Source organism: Hyla sarda, chromosome 11, assembly GCF_029499605.1.
Source record: "Hyla sarda isolate aHylSar1 chromosome 11, aHylSar1.hap1, whole genome shotgun sequence".
Taxonomy (NCBI): Eukaryota; Metazoa; Chordata; class Amphibia; order Anura; family Hylidae; genus Hyla; species Hyla sarda.
In genome coordinates, this window is record NC_079199.1 from 26,244,331 (window position 1) to 26,264,644 (window position 20,314).

A 20,314-nucleotide genomic window follows, 5' to 3' on the forward strand; every position below is an offset into this window, starting at 1 on the left:
TCAATAACTTTTCCTGGGTTTTTAGGGTGAAATTAAGGGCCTCGGCTTATATTCGGGTCGGCTTATACTCGAGTATATACGGTAATATTTAAACTAGTAAAATGTACTTTTATTTACCCATTTATTCCTTTCATTATTTTATTTTATTTTTTTAAACCGTTATTGTACATTGGTTTTATACATTTGAATTTGCTGTAGAAAAAAAAATCGCCTATATCAGGTCATGTATGTGAGCAAATCTCAAGTCTACGACAGAATGTGCCTTCTCCACAGATCCATTACCACTGTGTATTATATCATTCTAGAAATCTGTGCTGTATTTCAGATTCCGACTTGAGCAGTGACTTTTTTGTTTTACGAGATAGTCTCAAATATGTTGGAGGGTAGAGGTAAAAAAAAGTGTAAAAACAGTCAGCAGAAAGAAGTTCAACAAAATCTGTTATTTAGATTACCACTTAACAGAATAAACAAGAGATTGGAATGATAATATTGTCTTGCAGAAAAAAATAAAAAATAAAATAAGAAAAACAGAAAGCCATCTTGGTAAATGAAAACACAAGCTCCCTGATAATCCTATTGAGTATTCTTCAATCAAGGCAGTGCTCATCATATACTTTACTCTTATACGGAACTGGAAAATATTGGAGATATGTATACTGAGTGAAAAAAAAAAAAAAAACATGGATTTGAGTTTTTTCCCTTACATTGAGATGTGAAATGGGATATTTATAATAAAGTTACAGTTAGAATCCACTGTCATATTTATTATATTAGCAATTGTTTTAAAGCTATTTCCCAATGTCATTTTACTATTGCTTCTATTACAAGGAAGGGCGTATTGAGTATTATAGGAGCACAGCGTGCAGCGATCATTTTTGCAACCTGCAAAGAAACATAGATTGTCAGCAGAAAAAAAGACCTCCTGGTCCATCTAGTCTGTGATTACACTTTTTTCTTTTTCTTTTTATCTTAGGATAGACATATGTTTATTACTGGGATTTACCAACCAAGTGTCTACTACTCTTTCAGTAAAATAATATTTTTTCATGTTGCTTCTGATCTTCCCCCACATGTCTTAGATTGTGCCCCCCTGTCCTTGTGTCTAGTTTCTCACTAAAAACATTCCCCCCAACCCTATTTAACACCTTGTTACCGCCAGACTATACATATTTAGTTCTTTAGGCCTTTCCATGTATGTTTTATGCTTAAAGGGGTACTCCACCCCTAGACATCTTATCCCCTATCCAAAGGATAGGGGATAAGATGTCTGATCACGGGGGTCCCGCCGCTGGGGACCACAATCAATCTTGGCTGCGGCACCCCAGACATCCGGTGCACTCAGCGAACTTCGCTCCGTGCTGGAGGCTCTTGATGCTTGTGATGACACAGCCACGCCCCCTCAATGCAAGTGTATGGGAGGGGGCGTGATGGCCATCACGCCCCCTCCCTTATACTTGCATTGAGGGGGCATGGCTATGATGTCACAAGCGGGGCATGACAGTGACGTCATGAGACTCCAACGCTGCACCCGATGCTCTAAACGAACGCCGGGTGCAGAAGGGAGATCATGGTGGTCTCCAGCAGCGGAACCCCCACGAGCAGACATCTTTTTCCCTATCTTTTGGATAGAGGATAAGATGTCTAGGGGCAGAGTACCTCTTTAAGACCTTTAAGACGGTACGACGAGCGTTCGTTTCACGGCTACAAGCCGCTTCTGCCGGTCCCTGAGGGACCGGCAGAAGCGGCTTGTAGCCGCAAAACGAACGCTCGTCGTCCCGTTTCACTTCTACCCCCTCCCGATATGTGAAGTTACCTCTTGTGGAATAAACGAAAAAAGCATGAACATCGAGTGCCGTGAGTTATTTTCCTTCTTCTACTACCAAGTTTTTAAAGCATATGTCTTTGCTCACTGAGCACCGGTACGAGTCAAGCTCGTAGTTTGTTGTCACCATTACATCGAGGGCCTATTCCAGCAAGGTGTGAGATAATGGGATAGGTGCAGCAGTGCCGACTGCGCTTTCTTCAGACTTATATCATTTTATTATGTTTCTGGTCACATACATCAAATTAACTGCAACAAAACACACCAATTCCTTCTATATTGGCAGGCAGTCCGATATGGAGCGGGCATTAGACACTATTTTGATTTGGACCGGTTTAGAGATCGATGACAATAGGACTTGAGCGTCATATTAAATATTTCTCAGATGTCCGATGATCTCTGCAGCATGTCTGGTCACCATACCCTGATGTACGATGACTGAAACCCCTGCTAGAATGGAGAAAACTTTGAGTTTCTCTCAGTTTTGTCAATTTCTTGATGAGATCTGCCAGAAAACATGTAGGACAGTGATGTAAACCTGCATTAGGAAAGTGTGAGAAAAAAGGAGACGAGAGTTAAATAACAGCACTGGGAGAACAGCGTCTATATCGGCTGTGAGTTTGCTTTCCTTTCTGTTGATGGCACCTTTTTAATTACAACAAACAAACAAACAATAAAACCAGAATGTACCTTCAAGTAGACGTATACATGAGGCTAGTGAGCTCAGTGTTAGCAGCATTGTTATCGGGAACCATAATGTTTATAAATAAATAAACTAAGTCAAGTCTTGTTGTTGAAAGTCTTGGTTCTTAGTATAGGAAACTTATCTGACGTACTGTATATCACTTTCTTATTTTATTTTTGGATTTTATTTTTCATAACTAAATCTACAGTAAAATAATAGTAAACAATCATTCGCAGATCTCATATTTACTTCAATGTAGCAGAGCTGCAATACGGTGCCCCTGTGTTTTCCAAATCCTTGACAACCCTATGGAAGGGTTTGTCTGGAGAGCGGAAAATATATCATCTCTTCCTAGTAATACACTTACGCCCTGTCTACATCTCAGAAGTATATCTTCTGAGACAAGAGAGGACAGATACTAAATTGCGATCATCACATACGGGGGAAAAAAAACACCCACATGCAATGGCCAATAGTCATACAATGTGCTGATGTTACGGTGACATCATGCAGCTATTGGTCCATTCCCTCTTGCCTTGGAAAAATGGCAGAATTGGAATGCCCGGGTATAACCCCTTTAATTACTACAAACCCTCTTTGTCCGACAGAAATTTCCCCATCTGGAAATAATTTCCGATGTGATTCCATCATTCTATCCCACATAGGAGTCTTGTAGTAGTAAGGGCTCGTTCACACAGACGGATCCACAGCATATTTTACGCCGATGATGGACCCTACAGTGTCCCCTCTATCTGTGCCTGCTCAACACTGTAGGGTCCATTGTTGGCGGATCCGCAGCGTAAAATAAGCTGCGGATCTGTCCGTGTGAATGAGCCCTAAAAGTGGTTATTTGTGTTAAAAGAAAAAAATTTAGAAATTGCCGCAAACGTGGCAAAACACTTTATAAGCTCTGGTTGGAGCCCTAGTCTTTCCTTACAAGTGGAAGACACATGGCCTCAGTGGTCACGTGCCATACTCCTGGCGTTACTGCTCAGTGATGGGAGCCATGAGGTGAGAATAGAGGATTAACCTAAAGCTGGTCATACAGTGGGAGAGACTGATCATGTATTGTATGTTATAGCACTCACCTCACTCTCCCTTGATATCTTGAATTCTAATTGACAGATTCTATTGTTCTTAGAAAGATAAGATGCCTCCAAGAGAGTTTAATAGTGGCTTACCCTCCTCTAATCATTGAAGCCACATCCATGCTCCACTGGGCAGAGTATGTGTATAGGGAGAAATCGGCCAAGATGGCTGCTGGCCAACAGTTATCTACAGTGTATGACCAGCTGAAAGAGGTTCTACCACTAAAAACATTATGATAAATGCTCAATGTTTTTAGTGGTAAATTGGTCATGCACTTTAGGACCCCCAACTGCTAGGACCCCCAGAGTCATGAAAATGAAGGTTCCTAAGTGCCTTTTTAGTGAATGGTTTGTCAGAATAAAAGAAAAAACATGTCTGCGTTTCTCCCAGGACAGCAATAGCGGTAAAGTTAAAACATCCTTTATTATAAAACAACGCGTTTCGATCCCAGACTGGGATCTTCCTCAGGTATGAATGGAGTAGCAGTGTACTTGCGTGATCATTGTCCAATTCACCAATGTGGGATTGACAGGGATTTCCAAGAGCAACCTTGTGTCTGTAGTCCCTTGGGGTTATTTTAACTACTGTAGGCTTTATGGGGTGCAGGAATGCTTGTGTCATAAAATGATCTCTATGTGGACACGATTTCAGGGGCTATATTTTTGGGGTCAGTTGCTTTTTTTTTAACACAGCATCAGTTGGGTATTGCATTTTTTCAGCAATTTTTCAGCAATGACACTAAATGAAAAAATGTCACTAAAGAGAAATGCGTTTTACATTTAGCGTAAGGTTACACCATCAGGTCTTTTAAAAGTTTTCTGCTGTGAAAAAGCTGCAGGTTTAGCTGTGGCAGATTTCATTAATTTAGCAGAAGATCCCCCATGTGAAGGAATTCTATAATGTTCACATCTCTGAATGTCTGCGTGAAAAATCCCTGTGCGGACATTCCGCAGACTGCGGAATGCGCCGTCTCATAGATGGCTATGCATTCCATGCAGGGTCTGCAGAGAGAATGGAAAGGTTCATTCTTTCTGCGGACACGGAATTCAGAAAAAAACGGGGCGGGACTCTGCTCCAGTAGAATTTCCGTGCAAAATTCTATTTGTAAATTCCGAAGTGTGAACATAGCCCTACCCTTCGGTATCATAGTCTGTTTTTAGGTGACTTCTTTAAAATTTCCATCCTGGCTTCCAAGACCCATAACCTATCTATTTATTTATTTATAAATTTATTGTTTGGTGGGAAAAGTTGTATTTTTAATGGCAGCATTTAAAGGGGTACTCCGTTGCTTAAACATCTTATCCCCTATCCAAAGGATAGGGGATAAGATGCCTGATCGCGGGAGTCCCGCAGCTGGGGACGCCCGTGATCATGCACGCGGCACCCCGTGATAGCTATCATGCCCCCTCCCGTAGGCTTGCATTGAGGGGCGGAGCATGACGTCACACGGGCGCGGAGGCGTGACGTTACACGCCGCCGGCCGTGTGGTCGCTGGTAATCAGACCCAGAGCGAACACGCTCCGGGGACTGATTACAAACGGGGTGCCGCGTGCAAGATCCCGGGGGTCCCCAGCTGCGGGACTCCCACGATCAGGCATCTTATCCCCTATCCCTTGGATAGGGGATAAGATGTGTAAGCACCAGAGTACCCCTTTAAAGCACCAAATCCAAATGGACATACTTTTTTGTTGTTGTTTACTGGGCTTTGCTTTTCATGCATTGACTGTGTGATAAAAAAGGACACATGAACTTGATCCTAATCTATTTACAAAGTTGTTGTGTTTTTAAATTTTTACATAATACTTAAAAAAAAATCAGTTTTAGAAAAAATTGCTTTGTGTCACTGAATTCTATGGCCAATGAGTTTTTCTTTTAATGTACCTGTGTTAAATTTCGTATTTTTCGCCCGATAGGACGCACCGGCATATAAGACGCACCCAATTTTAAAGGTGCAAAATCTAGAAAAAAAAGATTCTGAACCCAATAGTGATCTTCAACCTTCGGACCTCCAGATGTTGCAAAACTACAACTCCCAGCATGCCCGGACAGCCGTTGGCTGTCCGGGCATGCTGAGAGTTGTAGTTTTGCAACATCTGGAGATCCGCAGGTTGAAGACCACTGGATAGGAGGTAATACTCACGTGTCCCCGCCGCTCCGGACCCGTCACCGCTGCCCTGGATGTCGCTCCATCGCTGTCGCGCGTCCGCGTGGTGTCCCCGACGCTCCGGACGTCTTCTTCACCGGGATCCACGCTCTCTGTCGCCGTCATCACGTCACTACGCACGCCACTCCTATTGGATGACGGGACGGCATGCGCGACGACGTGATGACGTCGAAGGAGAGCGATGGCCATGCAGGGGATCCCGGCACGGAGCAGACACCGAGGAGGCAGGTAAGGTCCCTCCCGGTGTCCTGTAAGCTGTTCGGGTTGCCGAGATTTCACCGCGGCGGTCCCGAACAGCCCGACTGAGCAGCTGGGTTAGTGTCACTTTCCCTTCAGACGCGGTGGTCAGCTTTGATTGCCGCATCTGAAGGGTTAATACCGGGCATCACTGCGATTGGTGATGTCCTGTATTAGCCGCGAGTCCCGGCCGTTGATGGCCGCAGGAACCGCCGCGATAGGTGTGTATATTCGCCGTATAAGACGCACCAACTCCCCCCCCAGTTTTGGGGAAGAAAAAGTGCGTCTTATACGACGAAAAATGCGGTAGGTAAAATGGGAGATTTTGAAGCTTTTAATTATCTTTTTTTATTTATTTTTATTTTTGCTCTTGAACTGCGATTACACTTCTGTATTGTAGTGTATTGAAAGTATCTGTTATCCTGTTAAGCTTGGTCTCAGGTAGGTCCTAAAAGGGGTATGAAGAAGGTAGACCTGGTGGTTTTCAATTGGTATCTAGCTGCCATGACGATCTAACAGCATGTCATAAAAGGGGAGGATGATCATGTGACAGAAAGCCCTTTCCTTAGGTGCTTCGGTGTTGTAGTTGCTATTGACACGAAATGATTTAATGGTTGACTTCTGAGTTATCTCTAATTCCGGCCATTGCCGTACAGTATCAATTATCTACAGCTAACAACCATTGCATATGGACCTGGTTTAGGTCTTTAGCCTTCTCCATACACTCCCTGTGCCATTTACTATAAAAGTATGATAAATGGTGCTAAGAGGTTAAAGATCATCTCCAAAATTTTTTATCATAGATATACCTCAACTAAACTCAACAAAAAAATCATAAAATCACATTGTTTGTCTGATTTTTTTAAAGAATTTATTTGCAAATTATGGTGGAAAATAAGTATTTGGCCACCTACAAACAAGCAAGATTTCTGGCTCTCACAGACCTGTAACTCCTTCTTTAACCCCTTCACGACCACGGATGCAAATGTACATCCTTGTGCGGCGGTACTTAGCACACCAGGACATACATTTATGTCCTGTGTGTGACCGCGAGCATCAGAGCGGTGCTCGCGTCATACTCTGCAGTCCTACTCTGCTGCTATCAGCGAATGTCCGCCATTAACCCCTCAGATGCCGTAATCAATACAGATCACTGCATCTGCGGCACTGCCGCGGGGATCCGATCATCTGTAATGGCGGCCGTCTCCCGGCGTCTTCTGCTCTGGTCTGAGATTGAGCAGACCAGAGCAGAAGATAGCTGATAATACTAATAATCAGTGCTATGCCCTATGCATAGCACTGAACAGTATTACCAATCAACTGATTGCTATTGATATTCCCCTATGGGGACTTAAAAAGTGTAAAAAAAAAAAAATGTAAAATGTAAAAAAAAAAAAGTTAAAAATCCCCTCCCCCAATAAAAACGAAAATTGTCCCTTTTCCCCATTTTACCCCCAAAAAGCGTAAACATTTTTTTTTATAAACATATTTGGTATAGCCGTGTCCGAAAAGTGATCTAAAAGTTTTATATCAGCAAATGTGGTATCAATAAAAAGTACAGATGATGGCGTAAAAAAGGAGCCCTCATACCACCCCATATCCCCAAAAAAATGTGAGCGGTGGGTGGCTACATTTTTGTGAAGAGGGGAGTAATGAATTGGGGTGGCCATCAGTTAATAGAGAGGATTGTGGGAAAAATGGGGGCTAGGGAGGTGTTATAGACACTCTATAGACTCCAACCCAACACTGTCCGTTGCCCTGTTTACATCCCCACTGCTATTTGCAGAGGAGTGGGCCAGGACATGCTATATAATACTGATATCGATGCCACCCGAAGCCTTTGAGTATCAATTATACCCCCTGTTTCAAATTCCTTTTGTCATATGCCACAATATTAAAAATACATATTTTTGGTCTATCATTCAAATGTAAGGTTGATAAATTAGGAAGTGCTTATTGCCCTCAGTTGTGATGGACGCGGTGCCTTCCGTGACCACAATGCGCATGTCATTAGTAATAGTATGTCCGGACATACTGCGCTAAGATCTGAGATGCGTCTTCTAGGAGACACTTTGGCTTGGATGAATAGAGCGCATGTCCGTGGCGTTTGAGTCCCTACTCATATAAGTACATCACATGATAGGTCGGGTGACGTAGGGGCTTCCACGCTTCATGGCAGATGGGCTGTTTCATGTGACGGAGGTAACTCCCACTAATTATGGATTTATGTTATTTTTACGTTTGTATTTATTATTATTATTATTAGAAGCTTTCAATGCACTGTTATTATAGCACTATGTCACTTTATTTTTTATTCACTGAATATATATGATCATGTACGGATCTCTTATAATCGCACTTTATAATATGTATTATGACAGATGATGTCACTGTGATCAAGCCCGATTGGGCAGAGTCTATTGTAATTGAATACCCTATATATATATATATATATATATATATATATATATATATATATATACATCTGTGTGTGAACACTTTTCTGTATGCTTGAAAAAGACTCCATTCAGTGGGTTGAAACGTTGCACTATGGGTGAATAAAACATCACTTTGAGTTTATTACTATGCTGGAGTGCCGCCTGTTTGCTTTTTCTTTGGTTCTATATATATATATATATATATATATATATATATATATATATATATATTCATTCATAAATGTGAATTGCACACACAACATGAACATCCAACCAACTCTATGATATTTTTCCCACTTCAGCCACACATGAATAAAACAAATATGAATAAATCTACTGTTGTGTAAGGGTTTATGTATACCACATATCAAATCTGTTTATGCCCACCAGAGTCAAATCTGCCTGGTAAGATCAGAAAAACTCAACACAACAACTAAGGACCCTTAACACAATGGCATGGACATAGGCTATGGAATGACTGTTACCTAAAGCACTTAGTTTTACTTTTAGCTACCATTTGTATAGATCTATAAATGTCCGCACTGACATGCTGTGTTAAATAAGCACTCCAGGAATTTTTTTCTTATATAGTGCAGCACAGGCTATTATTAGAAATAATGTAGAAGTTCTTGTGCATGCCTTCTGCTTACCTGTTTTAGCAAATGGGGTAGACATTAGTTTTCAGTCATTTCTGATTGCAAATCAATCACTGAAATGACTTGATAATGCAGCCTATATTTTCCATGAATCCTCTGGCTTTGGGTGTGGTGTTTGATCACTGCACCTGTTCGTTCTCATCAAGCTAGTGCCAAAGATCACCCAGGTGTTTTTTAGAGAAAAATTGCCATTGGGCGAAAGGGATTTGATCTATGATTCCAATTGAGCTGTGTTCGCACAATAAAATGTTACTACATTTTTACATGTGATGTTACCAAAATCCCCTAAAACATTACAAATTTTTTATGTGAATTATGGTAAAATATCACCTTTTTGCCACTAATGGACAAATCATGGAAAAAAACTGAAAAACTCCATCAAGAAACAAATGCGTGAACACAGCCTCAGGAGCAGTGTATAACTACTATATAGATAGAGCTGGGAGGGGAGGGGTCTGAAAGCTATTAGGAAGGGATCTGAGAGGTGATGATGTCATCCTGTAATTTACAGGAAGTCAAAATCCAGAACTAACTTCCTGTTTTCACACATTAAAGGGATACTCCACTGCCTCAGCGTCTGGAACATTTAATTCCAAACGCTGGGTGCGGGCTGCAGGGGTCGTGACGTCATGGTCACACCCCTCGTGATGTCATGTCACACCCCCTCATTGCAAGTCTATGGGAGGGGGCGTGACAGTCATCACGTCCCTCCCACAGACTTGCATTGAGGGGGCGTGACCGTGACATCTCGACCCCCGCAGCCTGCACCCAGTGTTCAGAACTAAATACTCCAGGTGCTGGGGCAGTGGAGTACCCCCTTAAAGGGGTACTCCTGCGCTAAGACATCTTATCCCCTATCCAAAGGATAGGGGATAAGATGCCTGATTGCGGGGGTCCCGCTGCTAGGGACCCCCGTGATCTTCCACGCCACACCCCATTAGAATCAGCCCAGTCTGATTACTGGCGATCACGGGGACGGAGCATAGTGATGTCAAGGCTCCGCCCCTGTGTGACGTCACGCCCCGCCTCTATGGAGACGTCACTATTCTCCATCCCCGTGATCGCCAGTAATCAGACCCGGAGCGAGCACGCTCCGGGGGCTAATTCTAATGGGGTGCGGCGTGGAAGATCACGGGGGTCCCCAGCGGCATATCTTTTGGATAGGGGATAAGATGTCTTAGCGCTGGAGTACCCCTTTAAACACTGGAAGATTTGATAAGTCAGACTGATGATCACATGACCCAGTTCTTTTAATGAAACGTATAGATGCAGCTGTCCTGGAATATAACAAATGGTGCTGTAGGACTAGTGATAGTGAGTGTGCATGATATGGGAAAACAAATACATTTCTAAGTATTTGTTTCACCATAATTATTGGCTTCATTTTGTTTTGTAACATTTAAAACATGCATATTATTCTGTATAGTACGGGGAGGGTCACACAGTGTATGCGCAGTGTATTCTCCTATGAGCAGACACAAAGGGCTACCCAGCGGCAGCTCTGTGTGTGCAGCAAGGTTTGGAGGCGGGCCCCTGCGTCACAGTCATGTCAGCATGCTGGTCCCAACTCCAAAACTTACTGCACACAGGGGTGCCACGGGTTGCCCTATGATTCTGCTCAGAATACACAGCGTATTTCCCACTCTGCAGCAGATTTCACGAAATACACTGTGTATACGCTATGTGTGACCTTACCCTTCAAGAAGAAAAAGAATGTGTGCGCCTAGTGAAGCCCGTAGTACAGTGTATGCAATCGCAGGTAGTAGATCTACTTCTTGACAGAAGGGGTTGCACTCAGCGCACATCACCTCCACAGGCATCTAGGTTTACTGTGGGTCAGCAGCCTGGTGGTCCATCCAGCGTTTCGTGTCCACGAGCCAGTAGCTTAATCCAAGAAGAGTGATTCAGGCAATTCACCTGCGAAACAAGAGGCCTTGTTCAGGCGCTTTTCCCAAAAGACTAATGCTGGCCGTAGTATTAAAGGAGTACTCCCGTGTATTTTTATTTTTTTTTTTAAATCAACTGGTGCCAGAAAGTTAAACAGATTTGTTAATTACTTCTATTAAAAAAATCTTAATCCTTCCAGTACTTATTAGAGGCTGTGTACTACAGGGAAAATTCTTTTCTTTTTGGATTTCTCTTCTGTTACGACCACAGTGCTCTCTGCTGACCTCTGCTGTCCATTTTAGGAACATATGTTTGCTATGGGGATTTTCTCCTGCTCTGGACAGTTTCTAAAATTGACAGCAGAGGTCAGCGAAGAGCACTGTGGTTGTGACAGAAGAGAAATCCAAAAAGAAAAGCATTTCCTCTGTAGCACACAGCCCCTAAAAAGTACTGGAAGGATTAAGATTTTTTAATAGAAGTAATTTACAAATCTGTTTAACTTTCTGGCACCAGTTGATTTAAAAAATAAAATAACATTTACACTGGAGTACCCCTTTTATGTATACTTTTATATGACAGGATTTAAATTTTTTTTAAAAATATATATTTCATTGGTATTTTCCTCCAAGTTATTCTATTTCCTTCTTTTATGGTTTATATAGAAATATTGGTATATTAAAATAAATGTGACGTGTTTCAATTCTGGGTCGGAATCTTCATCCGGCAATCAATATGATTGTCTGATGAAGATTCTGATCGAGAATTGAAATGTGTCTATTTTAATAAACCAATATTGTAGAGATACCGAACTCCTTGGCATCTGTACAGTTGCAAAAAAAAGAGGGGTCTAGCGGGGTGCACATGGGGGGGGGGGGGCATCATGAGGGATGATGAGAGACACCATGGTAAAATAAATAAGGGATGTTTATTGGTAGGATGACGTATTTCAGGAGTTCCAGCTCCCTTTGTCAAAAGATTTGACTTGACTATTATAGATGTTGAGCTCTTAGCCCAATATCATCAGGCAAGTGAATTTTCTTCTATTACTTAATACCATTCATTTGGGGGTAACAGCGCCAGGCAACACCTTTGTTTGTTTTTTTCTCTTTTCTGAATAAACCAATATTGCGATATGCAAATGTGACCAGCATGGGTTTTTTGGGAGTAGCCACCGAGGAAGGTTACTTGTTTTTCAGGTGAATTCTGCACCACCTTTCTTGGATTATGACTATTTGTCTGGTATTTTTGAGTCCTATATAAAAAAAAATGGCAAGAAAAAATGCCATACCCAGAGGATGCTGAGTTCTGTGGAGTACATGTTGACTCTTCAAAAAATTTCTGTAAGCTTTTAAGTAACATTTTTGACCAAATAAAAAACAGTGTTAAAAAAAAACCACTGTATGTGAAGTGTGAAATCCAACCTAAGGGGAGGGTCACATGGCAGCGCATCTGCAGCGTATTTGATGCTGCAGATGCACTGCAGGCAGTCACAGAGCTACCGTAGCTCTTTGTGTCCGCTCCTGACTGCGGATTTCTGGCCGCCTGACAAACAAAGCTACGACAGCAGCAGGAAGCTCGCTCTGCTATAGCCTTGTGACTGCCGGCAGCGCAATTACAGTGTCAAATACGCTGCAGATTCACTCCCAGGTTACCCTACCCTTAGGCCAAGTTCACATGGCCAAAAATGTGGAGAATCTCTGTCTGGAAAATACAGGTAGAAATTCTGCACATTTGAAAATTACGGCAGCCGCTAGGGCTGCTAGGAAATTTTATTCTTTTTGCGGATGCCATAATTTGAATTTCTGGGGCAGAATCTGCGGCGGAAATTCTGCCATGTGCATGGGGCAGCAGAACCCTATTGAAATCCATAGGACTAAGCTGTAGCTACATGTGACATCCCGCCATGTGAACATAGCCTTACAAAGGAGTCGTAACATTATATTAAACACATTTTGTATGGAAAAGACGAAAACCAAAAATCATACTAATTCTCCAACTCCCTATAATGATTTATTTATTTTTTTGCCTAGTTTTGGCAAACGGGGAACATTTCCTTTTTCCCTTCATGTTTTTTTTCCCTGAAAGTGAAAGTTAAGTCCACATCATGTAATGAAGACTGCGCAGGATGTTTAGATAATGTGCCATGTAAAGTACTTCACACCTGTATCTGTCGCAGTCTTTTTAGGTACCACTCAGTGTAAAATGCAACCATTTAACAACAATTAGGCTGTGTGGGCTTCATTTGGAAAACAAGAAAATGGCGCGCATTCCGTGAGCAGTTTCGATAGCACTTTCGGTAGGTGCAGTTTAGAGTTTGTACGTACAATTATAGATCCTTGTTTATTGGGCGCACTTTATTAGATGTTTTATACCTGCACACACACGACTCTATGTTATAACGACAGAAAGTGTAGAGAATAACTAATGTGTCTATCTTGCATGCTACAAAACTCATTTGAGTACCCATTGGAGTGCCTCCAGCTGTTGCAAAACTACATCTCCCAGCATGCCCGGACAGCCTTTGGCTTGGAGTTGTAGTTTTACCACAGCTGGAGGCGCCCTGGTCGGGAAACACTATTCTACAGGTATGTTCGCAAAATGCTCCAAAAGAAGCCTGAAGGGAAACATAAGGGAAGATTTACCAAAACATGTGTTGAGAAAGAGTGGTGCAGTTGCCCATAGCAACCAGATTGCTTCCTTTATTTTCCAGAAGCCTTTTTAAAAATGAACGTAGCAATCGGATTGGTTGCTATGGGCAACTGCACCATTCTTCCTCTGCACAGGTTTTGATAAATCTCCCCTAATGTAAAAATGCAGCACCAAAGATGCCCCAAAAGAAGCCACACCACTTCCCCATTCCCACTCCCATTCCCCATTGAAGTCAACATAAGATGGAAACCGTGGGGAGATTTATGAAAACTTTTGTATGGGAAAAGTTGACCAGTTGCCCATAGAAACCAATCAGATCGCTTCTTTCATTTTTGAAAAGGCCTCTGAAAAATGAAAGAAACAATCTGATTGGTTGCTGTGGACAACTCCTCAACTTTTCCTCTGTACAGGTCTTGATGCATCGACCCCCAATGGATCGACTTCTTTTGGGGCCAAATTGTGGACCTCCAGACGCTGCAAAATTACAACACTAAGCATGCTGGGAGATGTAGCTTTGCAACATCTGGAGGTCCACAGTTTGGAGATGACTGTTTTACACTAGGGAACATATCCTAAAAAATTGCTATAATACAGACTAGTGAAAAATTCACATTCACTGTTGACTTTTAACCAAAGAGAAAGGGTCACCTCTACACTAGAAAAGAAGGTCCGGCAGGACTACAAACATTTCACCTATATTCAGAAACAACCTCTTAACCCCTTAAGGACTCAGGGTTTTTGAGTTTTTGCACTTTCGTTTTTTCCTCCTTACCTTTTAAAAATCATAACCCTTTCAATTTTCCACCTAAAAATCCATATTATGGCTTATTTTTTGCATCACCAATTCTACTTTGCAGTGACATGAGTCATTCTACCCAAAAATTCACGGCGAAACGGGAAAAAAAATCATTGTGCGACAAAATCGAAGAAAAAACGCCATTTTGTAACTTTTGGGGGCTTCCGTTTCTACACAGTGCATATTTCGGTAAACATGACACCTTATCATTATTCTGTAGGTCCATACGGTTAAAATGATCCCCTACTTGTATAGGTTTGATTTTGTCATACTTTTGGAAAAAACTTTTTTTTATATATCAACTGGCTCCAGAAAGTTAAACAGATTTGTAAATTACTTCTATTAAAAAATCTTAATCGTTTCAGTACTTATGAGCTGATGGAGTTGAGTTGTTCTTTTCTGTCTAAGTGCTCTTGGATGACACGTGTCTCAGGAACCACCCAGTTTAGCAAGCAAATCCCCATAGCAAACCTCTTCTAGTCTGTGCAGTTCCCGAGACAAGCAGAGATGTCAGCAGAGAGCACTCTTGCCAGACAGAAAAGAACAACTCAACTTCAGCAGCTGATAATTATTGAAAGGATTAAAGGAGAACTACGGGATTGAGAATTTTATCCCCTATCCTAAGGATAGGGGATAAGTTTCAGATCGCGGGGGGTCCGACCGCTGGGGCCCCCCATGATCTCCCATACGGGGCCGTGGCTCTCTGCATAGAGAGCGCGTGTTGACCACCGCACGAGGCGGCGGCTGACACTCACCCTCCATTTACTGCTATGGGAGAGCCGAAGCGCTGCCTTCGGCAATTTCCGGCTCTCCCATAGCAGTGTATGGAGGGGGCGTGTCGGCCGCCTCGTGCGGTGGTCAACACGCGCTCTCTAACCAGAGAGCCGGGGCCCCGTACGGGAGATCATGGGGGGCCCCAGCGGTCAGACCCCCCGCGATCTGAATCTTATCCCCTATCCTTAGGATAGGGGATACATTTTTCAATCCCGTAGTTCTCCTTTAAGATTTTTTAATAGAAGTCATTTACAAATCTGTTTAACTTTCTGGAGCCAGATTTTTACTGGAATACCCCTTTAATGTAAAAGTTCCAAATATGGGTTAAGGTGTAACTCTGATGTTACATACATGTTTGTATGTTTAATCTTCTGGCAACTTCGTAGCTCAAGACTTGCCCACTGCTAAAACAATTAGTATACGGATTTGCCATAAACTAAGTCTTTGGGACTTCCAGCAAATGCGTTTTCTGATTGCTGTAGTCTTGGGCCAGAAAGTTGCTTGCCAGGAGATTTAAACAGGTATCCTATTGCCGAACCAACATGGGAAATGGGCGTTAAGGGGTACTCCAAAGGAAAAAAGTTTTTTTAAATCAACTGGTGCCAGAAAGTTATACAGATTTGTAAATAACTTCTATCTAAAAATCTTAATCCTTCCAGTACTTATCAGCTTCTGTATACTCCAGAGTAAGTTGTGTAGTTCTTTTCTGTCTGACCACAGTGCTCTCTGCTGACACCTCTGTCCGTGTCAGGAACTGTCCAGAGCAGGAGAGGTTTGCTATGGGGATTTGCTCCTGCTCTGGACATCTGATGCAGACAGAGGTGACAGCAGAGAGCAGTGTGGTCAGACTGGAAAGAACTACACAACTTCCTCTGTAATATACAGAAGCTGATAAGCACTGGAAGGATTAAGTTTTTTGAATAGAAGTAATTTACATAATCTGAATAACTTTTTGGCACCAGTTGATTTGAAAGCATTTTTCTTCCTCCAGAGTACCCCTTTAGGGCCAGATGAGGAGGCTTTTTTCCTGCTGCAAATCTACGCCAGGCCCACAGCGATATCAATGCAAATCCGCTGCAGATTTGTAGTTGTAAATTCCGCAAGGGCAGATTTCACAAGGCGATTCTTATGTACTTTTGACTGCTTTGTAAAATCTACAACACCTATACAAATTACTCTGTTTAACAAAGACTTCACCTCTGCTATATAAATAGGGTTAAAATCCACTGTGAAACCGGATATAGGTTTTAAAATTGCCGAATTCTGTACAGAAAAATTCTGCTGCATGTGAACCGGACAAATAAAATCTCATTCACATGCCTGGTACAGTCTACCTGCCAAATTTTCTTCATCTTTTTCGTTCTGTGTAGAATTAACCCTAAACATCTGAAAAGAAATTCCTAAGGAACTGTATCAAAATGAAGCAGCAGCCATTCGCTTCTCTCATTCTCTGCCTTCCCTTGGTGCTGCCTTGTCTGAAATCACAACCCCCGGCGTATACCCCCGGGACGCTTTATCCGAAAACCAACGCATTTCTTTGTCCCTTCCTGTGGTTTCCAGTGTGACAGTCATCCTCGTATTGTGCCAGGGCTGTCGCCATGCTGAAAATAAAGAAGCAATATTAATTGACGTATATTGCAACACTCGCTTGGTGTGAAGACGGAGCCCGTGAGGATTGATTTGTCAGGCCTGTCACTTCAGTCGGGAGATGTGCGATCCCAACTCCGATTTACAGGTAGAGGGAGACTGAAGTGATGACACCAGCATTTCACACCGCGCCAGGCTCCAATTACTGCCGTACCTGGATTAGCAATTTACAATTCTGAGTACACAAAGGTGCAGATCCCTGGGCTCTCCAATGCTAATTGATAATGTGCAAAATGTGGATTATTTACACAGAGGGAACAGCCTGGCCTCCAAATCAGGGTTGTCTTGTTTTCCTATTACTAGTCCTGATGCGGATGTGTATATATAGACCGTGAGGGAGATTTATCAAAACCGGTGCAAAGGAAAAGTTGTCCAGTTGCCCATAGCAACCAATCAGATCACTTCTTTCATTTTACAGAGGACTTGTTAAAAATGAAAGAAGCGATCTGATTGGTTGCTATGGGCAACTGGGCAACTTTTCCTCTGGACAGGTTTTGATAAATCTCCCCCCCCCCCCTTTATATTGTTAACGTTTTCAAAACTTGTTTAGAACACTGATAATACAGACTAGTGAAAAATTCACATTCACTGTTGACTTTTAACCAAAGAGAAAGGGTCACCTCTACACTAGAAAAGAAGGTCCGGCAGGACTACAAACATTTCACCTATATTCAGAAACAACCTCTTAACCCCTTAAGGACTCAGGGTTTTTGAGTTTTTGCACTTTCGTTTTTTCCTCCTTACCTTTTAAAAATCATAACCCTTTCAATTTTCCACCTAAAAATCCATATTATGGCTTATTTTTTGCATCACCAATTCTACTTTGCAGTGACATGAGTCATTCTACCCAAAAATTCACGGCGAAACGGGAAAAAAAAATCATTGTGCGACAAAATCGAAGAAAAAACGCCATTTTGTAACTTTTGGGGGCTTCCGTTTCTACGCAGTGCATATTTCGGTAAACATGACACCTTATCATTATTCTGTAGGTCCATACGGTTAAAATGATCCCCTACTTGTATAGGTTTGATTTTGTCATACTTTTGGAAAAATCATAAATACATGCAGGAAAATTTATACGTTTAAAAATGTCATCTTCTGACCCCTATAACTTTTTTATTTTTCCACGTACAGGGCGGTATGAGAACTAATTTTTTGCGCCGTGATCTGAAGTTTTTATCGGTATGATTTTTGTTTTGATCGGACTTTTTAAACACTTTTTATTCATTTTTTAATGGTATAAAAAGTGACCAAAAATTTGCTTTTTTGGACTTTAGAATTTTTGTGCGCACGTCATTGACCGTGCGGTTTAATTAATGACATATTTTTATAGTTCGGACATTTGCGCACGCGGTGAGACCACATATGTCTTTTTATTTTTTTTATTTACACTGTTTTATTTTTTTATGGGAAAAGGGGGGTGATTCAAACTTTTATTAGGGAAGGGGTTAAATGACCTTTATTAACACTCTTTTTAAACTTTTTTTTTTGCAGTGTTATAGGTCCCATAGGGACCTATAACACTGCACACGCTGATCTCTCATGCTGATCACTGGCGTGTATTAACACGCCTGTGATCAGTGTTATCGGCGCTTGACTGCTCCTGCCTTGACACCGAGGAGGCAGGTAAGGGCCCTCCCGGTGTCCTGTAAGCTGTTCGGGACGCCGCGATTTCACTGCGGCGGTCCTGAACAGCCCGACTGACTAGCCGGGATAGTTTCTCTTTCACTTTAGAAGCGGCGGTCAAGTGGCTTCGAAGTGGCTTTGACCGCCACTTCTAAAAGGTTAATACCGCACATTGCCGCGATCGGCGATGTGTGGTATTAGCCGCGGGTCCCGGCCGTTGATGAGCGCCGGGACCGACGCGATGGGATGCGGGGTCGCAGCGCGACCCCGCTTCATATCGCGGGAGTCGGTGCAGGACGTAAATATACGTCCTTCGTCGTTAAGGGGTTAAAAACAACTATACCTAAAAATATATGAGCAACTGCTCAGCTTTTTCTCTGTGCAGGTTTTGATAAATCTCCCTCTACCCCCATAGCAACCAATCAGATTGCTACTTTCATTTTTACAAAAGGCCTCTGAAATATAAAATAACTGTTCTGATTGGTTGCTATGGGCAACTGGTCAGCTTTTCCTCTGCGCGGGTTTTGATAAATCTCCCTCATAATGTTTATTATGCATCAAAAATATATCATAAAATCAGTGTACAAAGGGTATAGAAAGAAAAGGGTGGGACACTGGGGAAGGAGATACTCCAGGGCAGTGGTCTCCAACCTGCAGACCTCCAGATGTTGCAAAACTACAACTCCCAGCATGCCCGGACAGCCGTTGCAGTTTTGCAACATTTGGAGGTCCGCAGGTAGGAGATCACTGCTCCATGGCACACAATCTAGTATGGCCAGTATGCATGTACAAAAAACACACTTGTAGGTAAAATGGTGCACAAATTTGTTCACAAATGCAGACTTTTGGGGAAGGCAAGGGGGGTTGATAACGTTGGTGCACATAAGCAAAAAAAAAAAAAAATCACCATTTTGCATGTTTCCTCCTCTCCTCTGCGACTTTTCACAGTTAATATACCGAAAAAACGCAGTAAAATACCCTATATATAGGAGGGGGGGGGGGGTAAGTAAAATGCTCCCTAAAGTGCTCCTAGGGTGATGTAAATGGACATAGGTGACTTACTGCCAAACACAGCAAAGAATACACAAAACCTATATGAAAAGATACTGTGGCAGACTCAAGAATAGTGCAACTAACAAAACATTTTATAATAAAAAAAAACACAATACAACAGGAATGGCGTCTGATAAATATTGAGCGTCACTTAAAGGGGTACTCCACTGGAAAACATTTTTTCTTAAAGGAGTAGTCCAGTGGTGAACCCAGTGGTGAACAACTTATCCCCTATCCTAAGGATAGGGGATAAGTTGCAGATCGCGGGGGTCCGACCACTGGGGCCCCCTGCGATCTCCTGTACGGAGCCCCGACAGCCCGCGGGTAGGGGGCGTGTCGACCTCCGCACGAAGTGGCGGCTGACACGCCCCCTCAATACAACTCTATGGCAGAGCCGAAGCGCTGCCTTCGGCAATCTCCGGCTCTGCCATAGCGATGTATTGAGGGGGCGTGTCGGCCGCCGCTTCATGCGGAGGTCGACAACCGCTATCTGGCCGGAGAGCCTGGCCCCCGTAAAGAGAGATCGCAGGGGGCCCCAGCGGTCGGACCCCCCACGATCTCAAACTTATCCCCTATCCTTAGGATAGGGGATAAGTTTTTCACCACTGGACTACCCCTTTAAATCAACTGGTGCCAGAAAGTAAAACAGAATTGTAAATTACTTCTATTAAAAAAATCTTAATCCTTCCAGTACTTATCAGCTGCTGTTATCATCCAGAGGAAGTTCTTTTCTTGTTGAATTTCCTTTCTGCCTGACCACAGTTTTCTCTGCTGACACCTCTGTCCATTTA

At 42.6% G+C, this 20,314-nt stretch overlaps 1 long non-coding RNA gene across 1 annotated transcript; it reads right to left on the reverse strand.

Annotated features, from left to right (window-relative positions):
* Positions 1-2,022: 2,022 nt before the first annotated feature.
* On the reverse strand, positions 2,023-17,209 carry LOC130295527 (uncharacterized). The gene is made up of 3 exons (XR_008848875.1): positions 16,999-17,209; positions 16,532-16,798; positions 2,023-2,360 (listed from the first exon to the last, which is right to left on the reverse strand). It is a non-coding gene; the product is annotated as an uncharacterized LOC130295527 (long non-coding RNA).
* Between the last annotated feature and the right edge of the window lie 3,105 nt (positions 17,210-20,314).